This window comes from Heptranchias perlo, chromosome 10 (assembly GCF_035084215.1).
Source record: "Heptranchias perlo isolate sHepPer1 chromosome 10, sHepPer1.hap1, whole genome shotgun sequence".
Lineage (NCBI taxonomy): Eukaryota > Metazoa > Chordata > Chondrichthyes > Hexanchiformes > Hexanchidae > Heptranchias > Heptranchias perlo.
In genome coordinates, this window is record NC_090334.1 from 86927892 (window position 1) to 86948621 (window position 20730).

General features: G+C 50.7%; 1 protein-coding gene across 3 annotated transcripts in view; it reads right to left on the reverse strand.

Moving 5' to 3' along the window:
* tmem63c (transmembrane protein 63C) overlaps positions 1 to 20730 on the reverse strand; it is a 413010-nt gene that overhangs the window by 151813 nt on the left and 240467 nt on the right. The window lies entirely within an intron of this gene.

The following is a 20730-nucleotide window of genomic DNA, read 5'->3' on the forward strand; positions in this document are numbered from 1 at the left end:
CCAAGCACTGATCCTTGCGGTACCCCACTAGTTACAGCCTGCCAACCTGTAAATGACCCGTTTATCCCTACTCTCTGTTTTCTGTCGATTAATCAATCCTCTATCCATGCTAATATATCACCCCCGATCCCATGAGCCCTTATCTTGTGTAACAACCTTTCGTGTGGCACCTTATCGAATGCCTTTTGAAAATCCAAATATGTTACATCCACTGGTTCCCCTTTATCTACCCTGCAAGTTACAGCCTCAAAAAACTCTAGTAGTTTTGTCAAACACGATTTCCCTTTCATTCCCACTGCCTCCATTCCACTAAATACACCCACTGTCCACACTCCCCTAAATAAACCCACTGCCCGCACTCCCCGAAATACACCCACTGTCCACACTCCCCTAAATAAACCCACTGTCCGCACTCCCCTAAATAAACCCACTGTCCGCACTCCCCTAAATACACCCACTGTCCACAGACCCCTAAATAAACCCACTGTCCGCACTCCCCTAAATACACCCACTGTCCTCACTCCCCTAAATACACCCACTGTCCGCACTCCCCTAAATAAACCCACTGTCCGCACTCCCCTAAATACACCCACTGTCCGCACTCCCCTAAATACACCCACTGTCCGCACTCCCCTAAATACACCCACTGTCCGCACTCCCCTAAATAAACCCACTGTCCGCACTCCCCGAAATAAACCCACTGTCCTCACTCCCCTAAATAAACCCACTGTCCGCATTCCCCTAAATACACCCACTGTCCGCACTCCCCTAAATAAACCCACTGCCCGCACTCCCCTAAATAAACCCACTGCCCACACTCCCCTAAATAAACCCACTGTCCGCACTCCCCTAAATACACCCACTGTCCGCACTCCCCTAAATAAACCCACTGTCCACACTCCCCTAAATAAACCCACTGCCCACACTCCCCTAAATACACCCACTGCCCGCACTCCCCGAAATACACCCACTGTCCGCACTCCCCTAAATAAACCCACTGTCCGCACTCCCCTAAATAAACCCACTGTCCGCACTCCCCTAAATACACCCACTGCCCGCACTCCCCTAAATACACCCACTGTCCGCACTCCCCTAAATAAACCCACTGTCCGCACTCCCCTAAATACACCCACTGTCCGCACTCCCCTAAATAAACCCACTGCCCGCACTCCCCTAAATAAACCCACTGTCCGCACTCCCCTAAATACACCCACTGTCCGCACTCCCCTAAATACACCCACTGTCCGCACTCCCCTAAATAAACCCACTGTCCGCACTCCCCTAAATACACCCACTGTCCGCACTCCCCTAAATAAACCCACTGTCCACACTCCCCTAAATACACCCACTGTCCGCACTCCCCTAAATACACCCACTGTCCACACTCCCCTAAATACACCCACTGTCCGCACTCCCCTAAATACACCCACTGTCCGCACTCCCCTAAATAAACCCACTGTCCGCACTCCCCTAAATAAACCCACTGTCCGCACTCCCCTAAATACACCCACTGTCCTCACTCCCCTAAATAAACCCACTGTCCGCACTCCCCTAAATAAACCCACTGTCCTCACTCCCCTAAATACACCCACTGTCCGCACTCCCCCAAATAAACCCACTGTCCACACTCCCCTAAATACACCCACTGTCCGCACTCCCCTAAATAAACCCACTGTCCGCACTCCCCTAAATAAACCCACTGTCCGCACTCCCCCAAATAAACCCACTGTCCGCACTCCCCTAAATAAACCCACTGCCCTCACTCCCCTAAATACACCCACTGTCCGCACTCCCCTAAATAAACCCACTGTCCGCACTCCCCTAAATAAACCCACTGTCCGCACTCCCCCAAATAAACCCACTGCCCACACTCCCCTAAATAAACCCACTGCCCACACTCCCCTAAATAAACCCACTGCCCGCACTCCACTAAATACACCCACTGGCCGCACTCCCCTAAATAAACCCACTGTCCGCACTCCCTTAAATACACCCACTGTCCGCACTCCCCGAAATACACCCACTGTCCGCACTCCCCTAAATAAACCCACTGTCCGCACTCCCTTAAATACACCCACTGTCCGCACTCCCCTAAATAAACCCACTGTCCGCACTCCCCTAAATAAACCCACTGTCCGCACTCCCCTAAATAAACCCACTGTCCGCACTCCCCTAAATAAACCCACTGTCCGCACTCCCCTAAATAAACCCACTGTCCGCACTCCCCTAAATAAACCCACTGTCCGCACTCCCCTAAATAAACCCACTGTCCGCACTCCCCTAAATAAACCCACTGTCCGCACTCCCCTAAATAAACCCACTGTCCGCACTCCCCTAAATAAACCCACTGTCCGCACTCCCCTAAATAAACCCACTGTCCGCACTCCCCTAAATAAACCCACTGTCCGCACTCCCCTAAATAAACCCACTGTCCGCACTCCCCTAAATAAACCCACTGTCCGCACTCCCCTAAATAAACCCACTGTCCGCAGTCCCCTAAATAAACCCACTGTCCGCACTCCCCTAAATAAACCCACTGTCCGCACTCCCCTAAATAAACCCACTGTCCACACTCCCCTAAATACACCCACTGCCCGCACTCCCCTAAATAAACCCACTGTCCGCACTCCCCTAAATACACCCACTGTCCACACTCCCCTAAATAAACCCACTGTCCGCACTCCCCTAAATAAACCCACTGTCCGCACTCCCCTAAATAAACCCACTGTCCGCACTCCCCTAAATACACCCACTGTCCGCACTCCCCTAAATAAACCCACTGTCCACACTCCCCTAAATAAACCCACTGTCCTCACTCCCCTAAATACACCCACTGTCCGCACTCCCCTAAATAAACCCACTGTCCGCACTCCCCTAAATACACCCACTGTCCGCACTCCCCTAAATACACCCACTGTCCGCACTCCCCTAAATAAACCCACTGTCCGCACTCCCCTAAATAAACCCACTGTCCGCACTCCCCTAAATAAACCCACTGTCCGCACTCCCCTAAATAAACCCACTGTCCGCACTCCCCTAAATAAACCCACTGTCCGCACTCCCCTAAATAAACCCACTGTCCGCACTCCCCTAAATAAACCCACTGTCCGCACTCCCCTAAATAAACCCACTGTCCGCACTCCCCTAAATAAACCCACTGTCCTCACTCCCCTAAATACACCCACTGTCCGCACTCCCCTAAATACACCCACTGTCCTCACTCCCCTAAATAAACCCACTGCCCGCACTCCCCTAAATACACCCACTGTCCACACTCCCCTAAATACACCCACTGTCCGCACTCCCCTAAATAAACCCACTGTCCGCACTCCCCTAAATAAACCCACTGTCCACACTCCCCTAAATAAACCCACTGTCCACACTCCCCTAAATACACCCACTGTCCGCACTCCCCTAAATACACCCACTGTCCGCACTCCCCTAAATAAACCCACTGTCCGCACTCCCCTAAATAAACCCACTGCCCACACTCCCCTAAATAAACCCACTGTCCGCACTCCCCTAAATACACCCACTGTCCGCACTCCCCTAAATAAACCCACTGTCCGCACTCCCCTAAATAAACCCACTGTCCGCACTCCCCTAAATAAACCCACTGCCCTAACTGCTGTAAATATACCCACTGCCCTAACTGCTGTAAATATACCCACAGCCCAAACTTCACTAAAAATACCAACTGCCTCCACTCCCCCAAATAAAGCAAATGTCTCCACTCCCCTAAATTCAGGGGAGTGGAGGCAATGAGTATGTTTGGTGGAGTTCAGGCAGTGCGTGAATATATGTATGTCAGGCAGTGGTATGGTTCTTAATGAATACTTTGCATCTGTCTTCACAAAAGAGGGACGATGCAGAGATTGTAAGGAGGAGGAGTGTGAAACATTGGATGGGATAAACTTAGTGAGAGAGGAGATATTAAGGGGATTAGCATCTTTGAAAGTAGATAATTCACCAGGCCCGGATGAAATGTATCCCAGGCTGTTAAGAGAAGCCAGGGAGGAAATAGCAGAGGCTCTGACCATCATTTTCCAATCCTCACTGGATACAGGCATGGTGCCGGAGGATTGGAGGACTGCTAACATTGTACCGTTGTTTAAAAAGGGAGCGAGGGATAAACCGAGTAATTACAGGCCAGTCAGTCTAACATTGCTGGTGGGCAAATTACTGGAGTCAAATCTAAGGGACAGGATAAACCATCACTTAGAAAGGCATGGATTAATCAAGGACAGTCAGCATGGATTTGTTAAGGGGAGGTTGTGTCTGACTAACTTGATTGAATTTTTTAAGGAGGTAACAAGGAGGGTCGATGAGGGTAGTGCATTTGATGTAGTGTACATAGATTTTAGCAAGGTCCCACAGCACCTCCCAAACCCGCGACCTCTACCACCTAGAAGGACAAGAGCAGCAGGCACATGGGAACAACACCACCTGCACGTTCCCCTCCAAGTCACACACCATCCCAACCTGGAAATATATCGCCGTTCCTTCATCATCGCTGGGTCAAAATCCTGGAACTCCCTTCCTAACAGAACTGTGGGAGAACCTTCACCACATGGACTGCAGCGGTTCAAGAAGGCGGCTCACCACCACCTTCTCAAGGGCAATTAGGGATGGGCAATAAATGCCGGCCTCGCCAGCGACATCCACATCCCATGAACGAATAAAAAAAAACATAGCAGACTGGTCAAAAAAGTAAAAGCCCATGGGATCAAAGGGAGAGTGGCAAGTTGGATCCAAAATTGGCACAGTGGCAGGAAGCAAAGGGTAATGGTCGAGGGGTGTTTTTGTGACTGGAAGGCTGTTTCCAATGGGGTTCCGCAGGGCTCAGTACTCGGTCCCTTACTTTTTGTGATATATATTAATGATTTGGACTTAAATGTAGGGGGCATGATTAAGAAGTTTCCAGATGATAGAAAAATTGGCTGTGTGGTTGATAGTGAGGAGGAAAGCTGTAGACTGCAGGAAGATATCAATGGACTGGTCAGGGGGCAGAAAAGTGACAAATGGAATTCAATCTGGAGAAGTGTGAGGTAATGCATTTGGGGAGGGCAAACAAGGCAAGGGAGTACACAATAAACGGGAGGATACTGAAAGGTGTAGAGGAAGTGAGGGACCTTGGAGTGCATGACCATAAGAGATAGGAGCAGGAGTAGGCCATTCGGCCTCTCGAGCCTGCTCCGCCATTCGATGAGATCATGGCTGAGCTGATTTTTACCTCAACTCCACTTTCCCGCCCTTTCCCCACATCCTTTGACTCCCTTGCTGATCAAAAATTTGTCTAACTCAGCCTTGAATGTATTCAATGACTCAGCCTCCACAGCTTTTTGGGGTAAAGAATTCCAAATTGTAGCATGACTTCCCTGCTTTTATACTCCATCCCCCTAGAAATAAAGGCCAATATTCCATTTGCCTTCCGGATTACCTGCTGCACCTGTATGTTGACTTTTTGTTTTTCATGTACGAAGACACCCAGATCCCTCTGTACCGCAGCATTTTGTAATATTTCTCCATTCAAATAATATTTTGCTTTTTTATTTTTCCTTCCAAAGTGGATGACTTCACATTTTCCCACATTATACTCCATCTGCCAATTTTTTGCCCATTCGCTTAACCTGTTAATATCCCTTTGCAGACACTTTGTGTCCTCATCACAACTTGCTTTTCCACCTATCTTTGTATTATCAGCAAATTTGGCCACAAGACACTCTGTTCCTTCATCCAAGTCATTGATATATATTGTAAATAGTTGAGGCCCCAGCACTGAGCCCTGCGGCACCCCACTAGTTACAGATTGCCATTTTGAAAATGACCCTTTTATCCCGACTCTTTGTTTTCTGTTAGTTAGCCAATCCTCTATCCATGCCAGTATATTACCCCCAACACCATGAGCTCTTATCTTGTGCAGTAATCTTTTATGTGGCACCTTATCGAATGCCTTTTGGAAATCCAAATATACTGCATCCATTGGTTCCCCTTTATCCACCCTGCCCGTTACTTCCTCAAAGAACTCTAATAAATTTGTCAGACACGATTTCCCCTTCATAAAACCATGTTGACTCTCCTAGATTGTATTATGAGTCTCCAAATGTCCTGCTACTACTTCCTTAATAATGGATTCGAGCATTTTCCCAATGACAGATGTTAGGCTAACTGGTCTATAGTTACCTGCTTTCTGTCTCACTCCCTTCTTGAATAGGGGTGTTCCGTTTGCGGTTTTCTAATCCGCTGGGACCTTTCCAGAATCTAGTGAATTCTGGAAGATTACAACCAATGCATCCACTATCTCTGTAGCCACTTCCTTTAAGACCCTCAGATGCAAGCCATCAGGTCCAGGGGACTTGTCAGCCTTTAGACCCATTAGTTTACCTGGTACTTTTTCTCTCGTGATAGTGATTGTTTTTAGTTCCTCCCTCCCCTTTGCCCCTTGATTTTCTACTATTATTGGCATATTATTAGTGTCTTCGACTGTGAAGACAGATACAAAATATCTGTTCAATTCCTCTGCCATCTCCTTGTTTTCCATTATTATTTCCCCAGTCTCATTCTCTAAGGGACCAATGTTTACTTTAGCTACCCTCTTGCTTTTTATGTACTTGGAGAAGCTTTTACTGTCAGTTTTTATATTTCTTGCTAGTTTACTCTCATAATTTATTTTCTCCCTCTTTGTTATTCTTTTAGTCATCCTTTGCTGGTTTTTAAAGTTTTCCCAATCTTCGGGCTTACCAGTAATCTTTGCCATGTTGTATGCTTTTTCTTTTAACCTGATACCATCCTTTACTTCCTCAGTTAGCCATGGTTGGTTCATCCTTTTTGTGGAGTCTTTCTCCTCACAGGGATATATTTTTGTTGTGAATCATAAAATATCTTTTTAAATGTTTGCCACTGCTTATCCACCATCATACCATCTAATCTGTTTACCCAGTCCACTTTAGCCAATTCTGCCCTCATTCTTTTATAATTGCCCTTTATTTAAGTTTAATACAGTAGTTTCAGACCCAAGATCCTCGCTCTCAAACTGGATGTGAAATTCTATCATGTTATGATCACTGCTTCCCAAGGGATCCTTTACTTTGAGATCATTAATTAATCCTGTTTCGTTACCCATTACCAGATCCAAAATGGCCTGTTCCCTGGTTGGTTCCCCGATGTATTGGTCTAAGAAACAGTCCCTAATACACTCTATGAACTCCTCCTCAGGGCTATTTTTTCCAATTTGAAGGTAGCAGGACAGGTAGATTAGGTGGCTCAGAAGGCATATGGAATACTTTCTTTTATTAGCTGAGGCATAGAATATAAGAGCAGGGATATTATGCTGGAACTGTATAAAACACTAGCTAGGCCACAGCTTGAGTACTGTGTACAGTTCTGGTCACCACATTACAGGAAGGATAGAATCATAGAATCATAGAAGTTTACAACATGGAAACAGGCCCTTCGGCCCAACATGTCCATGTCGCCCAGTTTATACCACTAAGCTAGTCCCAATTGCCTGCACTTGGCCCACATCCCTCTATACCCATCTTACCCATGTAACTGTCCAAATGCTTTTTAAAAGACAAAATTGTACCCGCCTCTACTACTGCCTCTGGCAGCTCGTTCCAGACACTCACCACCCTTTGAGTGAAAAAATTACCTCTCTGGACCCTTTTGTATCTCTCCCCTCTCACCTTAAATCTATGCCCCCTCGTTATAGACTCCCCTACCTTTGGGAAAAGATTTTGACTATCTACCTTATCTATGCCCCTCATTATTTTATAGACTTCTATAAGATCACCCCTAAACCTCCTACTCTCCAGGGAAAAAAGTCTCAGTCTATCCAACCTCTCCCTATAAGTCAAACCATCAAGTCCCGGTAGCATCCTAGTAAATCTTTTCTGCACTCTTTCTAGTTTAATAATATCCTTTCTATAATAGGGTGACCAGAACTGTACACAGTATTCCAAGTGTGGCCTTACTAATGTCTTGTACAACTTCAACAAGACATCCCAACTCCTGTATTCAATGTTCTGACCAATGAAACCAAGCATGCTGAATGCCTTCTTCACCACCCTATCCACCTGTGACTCCACTTTCAAGGAGCTATGAACCTGTACTCCCAGATCTCTTTGTTCTATAAGTCTCCCCAACGCCCTACCATTAACGGAGTAGGTCCTGGCCCGATTTGATCTACCACTTCTCTTGTGGTTCCGCACATAGATGATCTTGTTGATCCTTAAGAGGCTCTACTCTCTCCCTAGTTACTCTTTTGCCCTTTATGTATTTGTAGAAGCTCTTTGGATTCTCCTTTGCCTTATCTGCCAAAGCAATCTCATGTCCCCTTTTTGCCCTCCTGATAGTAACTAGGGGATGTAATTGCACTCGAGAGGGTACAGAGGAGATTTACAAGGATGTTGCCAGGACTGGAGAATTTTAGCTTCGATGACAGATTGGATAGGCTGGGATTGTTTTCCTTGGAACAGAGGAGGCTGAGGGGAGATTTAATTGAGGTGTATAAAATTATGAGGGGCCCAGATAGAGTGGATAGGAAGGACCTATTCCCCTTAGCAGAGAGGTCAATAACCAGGGGCACAGATTTAAAGTGATTGGTAGAAGGATTAGAGGGGAGCTGAGGAAAACCTTTTTCACCCAGAGGATGGTGGGGGTCTGGAGCTCACTGCCTGAGAGGGTGGGAGAGGCAGAAACCCTCAACTCATTTAAAAGATACCTGGATGTGCACCTGAAGTGCGGTGACCTACAGGGCTACGGACCAAACTCTGGAAAGTGGCATTGGACTGGGTGGCTCATTTTCGGCCGGCACGGACACGATGGGCCGAATGGCCTCCTTCTGCGCTGTAAATTTTCTATGGTTCTATGCATATATTTAGGGAGGTTTTGGCAGTGGGCACATTTAGGGGAGTGCGGGCAGTGGGTTTATTTGGGGGAGTGCAGGCAGTGGGTGTATTTAGGGGAGTGCGGACAGTGGGTTTATTTAGGGGAGTGCGGGCAGTGGGTGTATTTAGGGGAGTGCGGGCAGTGGGTGTATTTAGGGGAGTGCGGACAGTGGGTGTATTTAGGGGAGTGCGGACAGTGGGTGTATTTAGGGGATTGCGGACAGTGGGTTTATTTAGGGGAGTGCGGACAGTGGGTGTATTTAGGGGAGTGCGGACAGTGGGTTTATTTAGGGGAGTGCGGACAGTGGGTGTATTTAGGGTAATGAGGACAGTGGGTTTATTTAGGGGAGTGCGGACAGTGGGCGTATTTAGGGGAGTGCGGACAGTGGGTGTATTTAGGGGACTGTGCACAGTGGGTTTATTTAGGGGAGTGCGGACAGTGGGTTTATTTAGGGGAGTGCGGACAGTGGGCGTATTTAGGGGACTGTGGACAGTGGGTGTATTTAGGGGACTGTGGACAGTGGGTGTATTTAGGGGAGTGCGGACAGTGGGTGTATTTAGGGGAGTGCGGACAGTGGGTGTATTTAGGGGAGTGCGGACAGTGGGTGTACTTAGGGGAGTGCGGACAGTGGGTTTATTTAGGGGAGTGTGGACAGTGGGTGTATTTAGGGGAGTGCGGACAGTGGGTGTATTTAGGGGAGTGCGGACAGTGGGTGTATTTAGGGGAGTGCGGACAGTGGGTGTATTTAGGGGACTGTGCACAGTGGGTTTATTTAGGGGAGTGCGGACAGTGGGTGTATTTAGGGGAGTGCGGACAGTGGGTTTATTTAGGGGAGTGCAGACAGTGGGTTTATTTAGGGGAGTGCGGACAGTGGGTTTATTTAGGGGAGTGCGGACAGTGGGTGTATTTAGGGGAGTGCGGACAGTGGGTTTATTTAGGGGAGTGCGGACAGTGGGTTTATTTAGGGGAGTGCGGACAGTGGGTGTATTTAGGGGAGTGCGGACAGTGGGTGTATTTAGGGGAGTGCGGACAGTGGGTGTATTTAGGGGAGTGTGGACAGTGGGTTTATTTAGGGGAGTGCGGGCAGTGGGTGTATTTAGGGGAGTGAGGACAGTGGGTTTATTTAGGGGAGTGTGGACAGTGGGTGTATTTAGGGGAGTGCGGACAGTGGGTTTATTTAGGGGAGTGCGGACAGTGGGTTTATTTAGGGGAGTGAGGACAGTGGGTTTATTTAGGGGAGTGCGGGCAGTGGGTGTATTTAGGGGAGTGAGGACAGTGGGTTTATTTAGGGGAGTGTGGACAGTGGGTGTATTTAGGGGAGTGCGGACAGTGGGTTTATTTAGGGGAGTGAGGACAGTGGGTTTATTTAGGGGAGTGCGGACAGTGGGTTTATTTAGGGGAGTGCGGACAGTGGGTTTATTTAGGGGAGTGTGGACAGTGGGTTTATTTAGGGGAGTGCGGACAGTGGGTTTATTTAGGGGAGTGAGGACAGTGGGTTTATTTAGGGGAGTGAGGACAGTGGGTGTATTTAGGGGAGTGCAGACAGTGCGTGTATTTAGGGGAGTGCGGACAGTGGGTTTATTTAGGGGAGTGCGGACAGTGGGTTTATTTAGGGGAGTGAGGACAGTGGGTTTATTTAGGGGAGTGAGGACAGTGGGTTTATTTAGGGGAGTGAGGACAGTGGGTGTATTTAGGGGAGTGCGGACAGTGGGTGTATTTAGGGGAGTGAGGACAGTGGGTGTATTTAGGGGAGTGAGGACAGTGGGTTTATTTAGGGGAGTGCGGACAGTGGGTGTATTTAGGGGAGTGCGGGCAGTGGGTTTATTTAGGGGAGTGCGGACAGTGGGTGTATTTAGGGGAGTGCGGACAGTGGGTTTATTTAGGGGAGTGCGGACAGTGGGCGTATTTAGGGGAATGAGGACAGTGGGTTTATTTAGGGGAGTGCGGACAGTGGGCGTATTTAGGGGAGTGCGGACAGTGGGTGTATTTAGGGGACTGTGCACAGTGGGTTTATTTAGGGGAGTGCGGACAGTGGGTTTATTTAGGGGAGTGCGGACAGTGGGCGTATTTAGGGGACTGTGGACAGTGGGTGTATTTAGGGGACTGTGGACAGTGGGTGTATTTAGGGGAGTGCGGACAGTGGGTGTATTTAGGGGAGTGCGGACAGTGGGTGTATTTAGGGGAGTGCGGACAGTGGGTGTATTTAGGGGAGTGCGGACAGTGGGTTTATTTAGGGGAGTGTGGACAGTGGGTGTATTTAGGGGAGTGCGGACAGTGGGTGTATTTAGGGGAGTGAGGACAGTGGGTTTATTTAGGGGAGTGAGGACAGTGGGTGTATTTAGGGGAGTGCGGACAGTGCGTGTATTTAGGGGAGTGCGGACAGTGGGTTTATTTAGGGGAGTGCGGACAGTGGGTTTATTTAGGGGAGTGAGGACAGTGGGTTTATTTAGGGGAGTGAGGACAGTGGGTGTATTTAGGGGAGTGAGGACAGTGGGTGTAATTAGGGGAGTGCGGGCAGTGGGTTTATTTAGGGGAGTGCGGACAGTGGGTGTATTTAGGGGAGTGCGGACAGTGGGTTTATTTAGGGGAGTGCGGACAGTGGGCGTATTTAGGGGAATGAGGACAGTGGGTTTATTTAGGGGAGTGCGGACAGTGGGCGTATTTAGGGGAGTGCGGACAGTGGGTGTATTTAGGGGAGTGAGGACAGTGGGTGTATTTAGGGGACTGTGCACAGTGGGTTTATTTAGGGGAGTGCGGACAGTGGGTTTATTTAGGGGAGTGCGGACAGTGGGCGTATTTAGGGGACTGTGGACAGTGGGTGTATTTAGGGGACTGTGGACAGTGGGTGTATTTAGGGGAGTGCGGACAGTGGGTGTATTTAGGGGAGTGCGGACAGTGGGTGTATTTAGGGGAGTGCGGACAGTGGGTGTATTTCGGGGAGTGAGGACAGTGGGTTTATTTAGGGGAGTGCGGACAGTGGGTTTATTTAGGGGAGTGTGGACAGTGGGTGTATTTAGGGGAGTGCGGACAGTGGGTGTATTTAGGGGAGTGCGGACAGTGGGTGTATTTAGGGGACTGTGCACAGTGGGTTTATTTAGGGGAGTGCGGACAGTGGGTGTATTTAGGGGAGTGCGGACAGTGGGTTTATTTAGGGGAGTGTGGACAGTGGGTGTATTTAGGGGAGTGCGGACAGTGGGTGTATTTAGGGGAGTGAGGACAGTGGGTGTATTTAGGGGAGTGAGGACAGTGGGTGTATTTAGGGGAGTGCAGACAGTGGGTTTATTTAGGGGAGTGCGGACAGTGGGTTTATTTAGGGGAGTGAGGACAGTGGGTGTATTTAGGGGAGTGCGGACAGTGGGTTTATTTAGGGGAGTGCGGACAGTGGGTTTATTTAGGGGAGTGCGGACAGTGGGTGTATTTAGGGGAGTGCGGACAGTGGGTGTATTTAGGGGAGTGCGGACAGTGGGTTTATTTAGGGGAGTGCGGACAGTGGGTTTATTTAGGGGAGTGCGGACAGTGGGTGTATTTAGGGGAGTGCGGACAGTGGGTTTATTTAGGGGAGTGCGGACAGTGGGTTTATTTAGGGGAGTGCGGACAGTGGGTGTATTTAGGGGAGTGCGGACAGTGGGTGTATTTAGGGGAGTGAGGACAGTGGGTGTATTTAGGGGAGTGCGGACAGTGGGTTTATTTAGGGGAGTGCGGACAGTGGGTTTATTTAGGGGAGTGCGGACAGTGGGTTTATTTAGGGGAGTGTGGACAGTGGGTGTATTTAGGGGAGTGAGGACAGTGGGTGTATTTAGGGGAGTGCGGACAGTGGGTTTATTTAGGGGAGTGCGGACAGTGGGTTTATTTAGGGGAGTGCGGACAGTGGGTTTATTTAGGGGAGTGCGGACAGTGGGTTTATTTAGGGGAGTGCGGGCAGTGGGTGTATTTAGGGGAGTGTGGACAGTGGGTGTATTTAGGGGACTGTGCACAGTGGGTTTATTTAGGGGAGTGTGGACAGTGGGTGTATTTAGGGGAGTGCGGACAGTGGGTGTATTTAGGGGAGTGCGGACAGTGGGTTTATTTAGGGGAGTGCGGACAGTGGGTGTATTTAGGGGACTGTGCACAGTGGGTTTATTTAGGGGAGTGCGGACAGTGGGTTTATTTAGGGGAGTGCGGACAGTGGGTGTATTTAGGGGACTGTGGACAGTGGGTGTATTTAGGGGAGTGCGGACAGTGGGTGTATTTAGGGGACTGTGCACAGTGGGTTTATTTAGGGGAGTGCGGACAGTGGGTGTATTTAGGGGAGTGCGGACAGTGGGTTTATTTAGGGGAGTGTGGACAGTGGGTGTATTTAGGGGAGTGCGGACAGTGGGTGTATTTAGGGGAGTGTGGACAGTGGGTGTATTTAGGGGAGTGCGGACAGTGGGTGTATTTAGGGGAGTGCGGACAGTGGGTGTATTTAGGGGAGTGCGGACAGTGCGTTTATTTAGGGGAGTGTGGACAGTGGGTGTATTTAGGGGAGTGCGGACAGTGGGTGTATTTAGGGGAGTGCGGACAGTGGGTGTATTTAGGGGACTGTGCACAGTGGGTTTATTTAGGGGAGTGCGGACAGTGGGTGTATTTAGGGGAGTGCGGACAGTGGGTTTATTTAGGGGAGTGTGGACAGTGGGTGTATTTAGGGGAGTGCGGACAGTGGGTGTATTTAGGGGAGTGAGGACAGTGGGTGTATTTAGGGGAGTGTGGACAGTGGGTTTATTTAGGGGAGTGCAGACAGTGGGTTTATTTAGGGGAGTGCGGACAGTGGGTTTATTTAGGGGAGTGAGGACAGTGGGTGTATTTAGGGGAGTGCGGACAGTGGGTTTATTTAGGGGAGTGCAGACAGTGGGTTTATTTAGGGGAGTGCGGACAGTGGGTGTATTTAGGGGAGTGCGGACAGTGGGTGTATTTAGGGGAGTGCGGACAGTGGGTTTATTTAGGGGAGTGCGGACAGTGGGTTTATTTAGGGGAGTGCGGGCAGTGGGTTTATTTAGGGGAGTGTGGACAGTGGGTGTATTTAGGGGAGTGCGGGCAGTGGGTTTATTTAGGGGAGTGTGGACAGTGGGTGTATTTAGGGGAGTGCGGGCAGTGGGTTTATTTAGGGGAGTGCGGACAGTGGGTGTATTTAGGGGAGTGCAGACAGTGGGTTTATTTAGGGGAGTGCGGACAGTGGGTTTATTTAGGGGAGTGAGGACAGTGGGTGTATTTAGGGGAGTGCGGACAGTGGGTTTATTTAGGGGAGTGCAGACAGTGGGTTTATTTAGGGGAGTGCGGACAGTGGGTGTATTTAGGGGAGTGCGGACAGTGGGTGTATTTAGGGGAGTGCGGACAGTGGGTTTATTTAGGGGAGTGCGGACAGTGGGTTTATTTAGGGGAGTGCGGGCAGTGGGTTTATTTAGGGGAGTGTGGACAGTGGGTGTATTTAGGGGAGTGCGGGCAGTGGGTTTATTTAGGGGAGTGTGGACAGTGGGTGTATTTAGGGGAGTGCGGGCAGTGGGTTTATTTAGGGGAGTGCGGACAGTGGGTGTATTTAGGGGAGTGCGGGCAGTGGGTTTATTTAGGGGAGTGTGGACAGTGGGTGTATTTAGGGGAGTGCGGACAGTGGGTTTATTTAGGGGAGTGAGGACAGTGGGTTTATTTAGGGGAGTGCGGACAGTGGGTGTATTTAGGGGAGTGCGGGCAGTGGGTTTATTTAGGGGAGTGCGGGCAGTGGGTTTATTTAGGGGAGTGTGGACAGTGGGTGTATTTAGGGGAGTGCGGACAGTGGGTGTATTTAGGGGAGTGCGGACAGTGGGTTTATTTAGGGGAGTGCGGACAGTGGGTTTATTTAGGGGAGTGTGGACAGTGGGTTTATTTAGGGGAGTGCGGACAGTGGGTTTATTTAGGGGAGTGCGGGCAGTGGGTGTATTTAGGGGAGTGCGGACAGTGGGTTTATTTAGGGGAGTGCGGACAGTGGGTTTATTTAGGGGAGTGCGGGCAGTGGGTGTATTTAGGGGAGTGCGGACAGTGGGTGTATTTAGGGGAGTGCGGACAGTGGGTTTATTTCGGGGAGTGCGGACAGTGGGTTTATTTCGGGGAGTGCGGACAGTGGGTTTATTTCGGGGAGTGCGGACAGTGGGTTTATTTAGGGGAGTGCGGACAGTGGGTTTATTTAGGGGAGTGCGGGCAGTGGGTGTATTTAGGGGAGTGAGGACAGTGGGTTTATTTCGGGGAGTGCGGACAGTGGGTGTATTTCGGGGAGTGCGGACAGTGGGTGTATTTAGGGGAGTGCGGGCAGTGGGTGTATTTAGGGGAATGTGGGCAGTGGGTATATTTCGGGGAGTGCGGACAGTGGGTGTATTTCGGGGAGTGCGGACAGTGGGTGTATTTAGGGGAGTGCGGACAGTGGGTGTATTTAGGGGAGTGCGGACAGTGGGTGTATTTAGGGGAGTGCGGACAGTGGGTGTATTTCGGGGAGTGCGGACAGTGGGTTTATTTCGGGGAGTGCGGACAGTGGGTGTATTTAGGGGAGTGCGGACAGTGGGTGTATTTAGGGGAGTGCGGACAGTGGGTGTATTTCGGGGAGTGTGGACAGTGGGTGTATTTCGGGGAAGTGGTGTTGTCAGAATGAGGGATGAGGGATGTCCTGCCTGGATTGCCTCATGGACTGGTGATGGGATCGAACATTTTCAACTTGAATTCAAAATTCCAATGCAAAGTAGTGTCAGAGGAAACAGTTAGGGATCTGGAACATTGTTTACAGATTTTATCTGACTAATGAAAGATAAGGTACTGAGCAGTGGCAGAAAGAAAAGTTGTCACAAATGCAATGGATGATTTAGAAGTATCTGAAGGTGAATTTGTAGGAATGTGAGTTGATAGCAGATCCAGCAACAACAACTTGCATTTATATGGAGCCTTTAATGTGGTAAAACGAGCCACATTCGGACAGGTGACCAAAAGCTTGGTTAAAGCGGTAGGTTTTAAGGAGCGTCTTAAAGGAGGAGAGAGAGGCGGAGAGGTTTAGGGAGGGAATTCCAGAGCTTAGGGCCTAGACAGCTGAAGGCACGGCCGCCAATGGTGGAGCAATTAAAATCAGGGATGTGTTAGAGGCCAGAATTGGAGGAGCGTAGAGATCTTGGAGGGTTGTAGGGCTGGAGGAGGTTACAGAGATAGGGAGGGGTGAGGCCATGGAGGGATTTGAAAACAAGGATGAGAATTTTAAAATCAAGGCATTGACGGACCAGGAGCCAATGTCGGTCAGTGATCACAGGGGTGATGGGTGAACGGGACTTGGTGCAAGTTTGGATACGGGCAGCAGAGTTTTGGATGAGCTCAAGTTTATGGAGGGTGGAAGAAACAGAATCTATTTGGTTAGAGTTAAGGAACAATAGAGGAACTATTACGCGACTGGGTGTATACTATAGACCACAAAATAGTGGGAAGGAGATAGAGGAGCAAATTTGCAGGGAAATTACAGAAAGATGCAAGAACTATACAGTAGTGATAATGGGGAACTTCAATTATCCAAATATAGACTGGGACAGTAACAGTGTAAAAGGGAAAGAGGGGGAGGAATTCCTGAAATGTGTTCAAGAGAACTTTCTGGAACAGTGTGTTTCCAGCCCAGTGAGGAAGGAAGCAGTGCTGGAGCTAATTCTGGGGAATGAAGTGGGGCAGGTGGAACATGTTTCAGTGGGGGAGCATTTGGGGAACAGTGATCATAATATCATTAGGTTTAGAATAGTTATGGAAAAGGACATGGAACAATCAAGCATAAAAATACTTAACTGGAGGAGGGCCAATTTCAGTGAGTTAAAAAGGAATTCATAAATTGGAAGGCAAAACAGTGATTGACCAATGGGAGGCCTTCAAGGAGGAGTTGGTTCGGGTACAGAGTAGAGACATTCCCAGGAGGGGGAAAGGAAGGACAACCAAAGCAAGAGCTCCCTGGATGCCTAAAGATATAAGGGGCTAAGTTGGATGGGGCCGGAAACCGTACGCGGGTATTGCGATTTGCGATTAACCCGCGGCTGGTGCTTCCTTCGCAGGCAGGACGAGACATTCCTCTGGACTGAGGGCTTACCTTCAAGCAGCGTTAAAAACCAGGCCTGACACAAGGAGTCACTGAAATGCACACTTTCCCCCAGCAAGGGAGACCCAATCTCAAAGGGAGATTGGGCGCTAAGTTGGGCCGTGTAGCGGCCGTTGCTTCGGTGCTGAACGGCCTCTCTGACATCCAAGATGGCGTCTTGGATGCGCATGCACATTTCCAGCGTGATGTGCGCCAGACGCCATCTTGGTATAGGAGTTAGCACAGGCGCAAATACCGAACGCTGGAAGCATGTAAAGTAGGGAGAAAATGGCTGCAATCAGTGTACAACGCTGATTTAAAGTGATAGACACCATTTTGGACCTTAACGCTCAACTCAACGCACAGTCTTAACCCCGACCATCTGAACGTGTCTTACAGTGCCTGAAGGACCCCCCACCAGCGCTATTTAAAGGGACCATGCAGGTTAGTTGTTGGATTATTGCTTCTGGCTGTTGGAGGAGTAGGAAGTGTTTTTTGAAGCCCCCTGTTCTTATTGAGCGTTTCTAAACTACATTTGAGAGTGCTTTGGCAGATACTGTGCTTTGGCAGGTTCGGAAAGTTACAACCGTAACAACATTCCTAGCAACCATGGGCAGTCTGCTAGGGCTCTCGCTAGGCATTGAGCACGACTGGGAGCATGCAGAGAGGCCACGCCCAGCAGGTCAAGCTGCGAGGAGGCGGAGGATGAGGAGGCGCAGGGCACTGAGGAGGAGGCCCTACCGGACCAATTCTCTTACCTCAACATGACCGAGGAGGATTGCATCCGACGCCTGAGGTTCACCAAGGAAGCCGTGACCGAGATCTGTCAACTGGTGCGGCCACAACTGCAGCCTCAGAGCAGGGCGAGGACAGCATTGCCTGTGGCTGTGACGGTCATCGTGGTGCTGACTTTCTACGGCTCAGGAACATTTCAGGCCTCTGCTGGCGACATGTGCAACATCTGGCAGTATGCAGTGCACTGCTGCATAAGGGAGGTCACAGACGCTCTGTACCAGATGAGGAACAGGTTCATCACCTTCCCTCTCCACAGAGACAATCAGAACGAGCGAGCACGGGGGTTCGCCCGCATTGCTGGCTTCCCCATGGTGCAGGGTGCCATGGACTGCAGACATATTGCCCTGCGAGCCCCACACATCAACTCGGCCGTCTTCATCAACCGAGGGGCTTCCAGTCCCTGAATGTGCAGCTGGTGTGTGACCACATGCATCGAATCACGGAGGTCGATGCCCGCTACCCTGGGAGCAGTCACGATGCCTTCGTCATGCGGTAGGCCAACGTGCCAGCTATCTTTCACCCGACTTGGCAGGTCAAAGGCTGGCTACTGGGCGACAAGGGCTGTCCCCTCACACCGTGGCTCATGACACCGGTCAGGAATCCATGCACACGTGCACAGCAGGCCTATAATGAGAGCCATGCTGCCACACGCAACATCGTGGAGCAGACCATGGGCCTCCTCAAACAACGCTTCCACTGCCTGGACCTGTCTGGAGGAGCCCTGCAGGACTCCCCTGAGTGGGTGGGCAGATTCGTGGTGGTCTGCTGCATGCTGCACAACCTCGCCATCATGAGGGACCAGCCTTTGCCACCAATGATTGGAGAAGACCCTGAGCCAGAGGTGGAGGAGAAGGAGGCTGAGGAGGAAGAGGCGGAGGAGCAGGAGGAGGAAGAGGCTGAGGAAGAGGAGGAGGAGGAGGAGGGGCTAGAGCCGGAAGAGGAAGTGGAGGAAGACACCTGGGTGCAACAGGAACCACACGCCTTATCTGCAAGGGCTCCGTGTGCTCGCCTGATCCGTGCCCGCTATCAATAATGTGAACTACATCCCCTAACTCACCAACAGTCCTACATTCCCCACCTTTCCCCTCCCACAAGACAATCAAATCGCCCTCCATCAGATTACACATTGGTGTCCCTCTCAGCTCATTGCACGAATAAAAGCCACCACCAAATGCAAAATCAAGCTCTCATTTATGGATTAATAAATGAAATTATGGAAACAGAACAGAACTATTCCCCCTTGTGCATTCCCTCAGTGCCTGTTGTCCGTGTGCCTTTACCTATCCTAGTGCTCCTACGAGGTGCTTCCCCAGTGGATGGAGCATGGGTGGTGGGAGGCTGCTGGCCTTCAATGGAGGAACATCCAGATGGCCTTGGAGGACGACCTCGAGCAGCTCTGGGCCGGGAGGGCCCGGCTTCAGACTGCACCATCTCAGCATGGGCTGCAGCAGTCTGGCCCGGCTGGCCGATAGGCAACAACAGGGGCACGGGCAGTGTGGCAGGGGTGGGAGCAGGAAGGCTGTCGTCCTGAGAGAGGACAGCAGGTCCGACTGCCATGGCACCACGGCCACTCTCCCAGGGCGGCGCCTCAGCAATCCTGGTGATCGGCTGGAGAACGGATTGCTGGAGTGCTGTGACGCCCTGGAAGCCCCGTTCCACAGTGGTCCCCAGACCCACGATAGCAGCAGTCTGAGCTCCAAATGCAGCAGTCTGAGCTTCCAAGGCAGCAGTCAGACCTTGGATGGCAGATGTTTGTGCTGCAATGGAAGCTGTGACATCAGTCATCAGAAGCTGTATCATGGTGGGTTCCACAGGTGGGCTGATGGAGGTGACCACCCGTTCCATGTTGGAGAGGATGGGCTCCAAGCTCTGTGTAAAGCCATGTTCCAGGTTGGAGCTGGACTCCTCCATGCCCCTTCTCATTGTGCGCAGGCTTTCTGGCAGGCTTTCCAGTGCCCCAAGCATTTGTTGGTGTACGCCCATCAGCCGTCTTCTGTAGCCTGGCCCATCGAAGTCCTCATCTGACTCCTCTGCAGCAGACAGAGTGAGTGACCTCGCCCTCCAGCGAGTTGGCTCCTGTGGTATCCGTTCCCCCCGCCCCGGCTCCTGTGCACTTGTGCCCGGTATCTCACCACATGCCGATCCCTCCTCTAACCCGGCCTCTAAAGGACGCGCAGTGTCAGTCTCTGAGCTGGTGGCTGCAAGTGTCAGATCGAGTGACGGTGTGGCTTCAGTGTCCTCCTCCTCCCCCTCCACCTCCCCCTCCTCCTCCTCCTCCCCCTCCCCCTCCTCCCCCTCCTCCTCCTCCTCCTCCTCCTCCTTGGACGGTGCCGCCACGTGTTCTTGCGTTTCTGCAATGACAAAGGGAAACAGGTTGAGTTGTGGAGTGGGGAGAGGAGCAAGTAAGAGGTGTGTGCTGACAGCGTGTGCAGCACGTGAGTCAGAAAAGATTATGGGAGGAGGGAGATGTGGAAAAGGAGAAGGAGCATTAGATGTGCAGAGACCCCCTTGATCGGGACCTCCAGCGCGGCACGTTGTAATGGCTGCAGCGACGGCCCGCCCAATGATCCGCAGCACTGCCTCCTCTATGGGGGTGAGGACGTGCAGGACGTGCCCGTCCACCCTCAGGTCCCTCCTGCTGCCGGCTGTTATGCGCCACCTTCTCCTCAAGACAGAGGACAGTGTGTCAGTGAGTGTCCTGCAAGGTGTATGGGTGATGTGCCTGTCATGGTCGAATAGCTGCCAGTTTGTGTGATCTGTGAGGTGGCCTGCAAGTGTGGTACTATGTGCGGGTGAGATGCAGCATTCCGAGTGCAGCATTGCGTATGGATAGGCAGTGTTTGTTGGTGGGTGACGGGGAGTGTGATGCGTGGAGCAGTGGGGCAGTTGGTTGGATATGCCACTTGACACTTGCGTTCACTCACCTTGACCACTCGTGTCAAATCATTGAACTTCTTTCAGCACTGCACCCA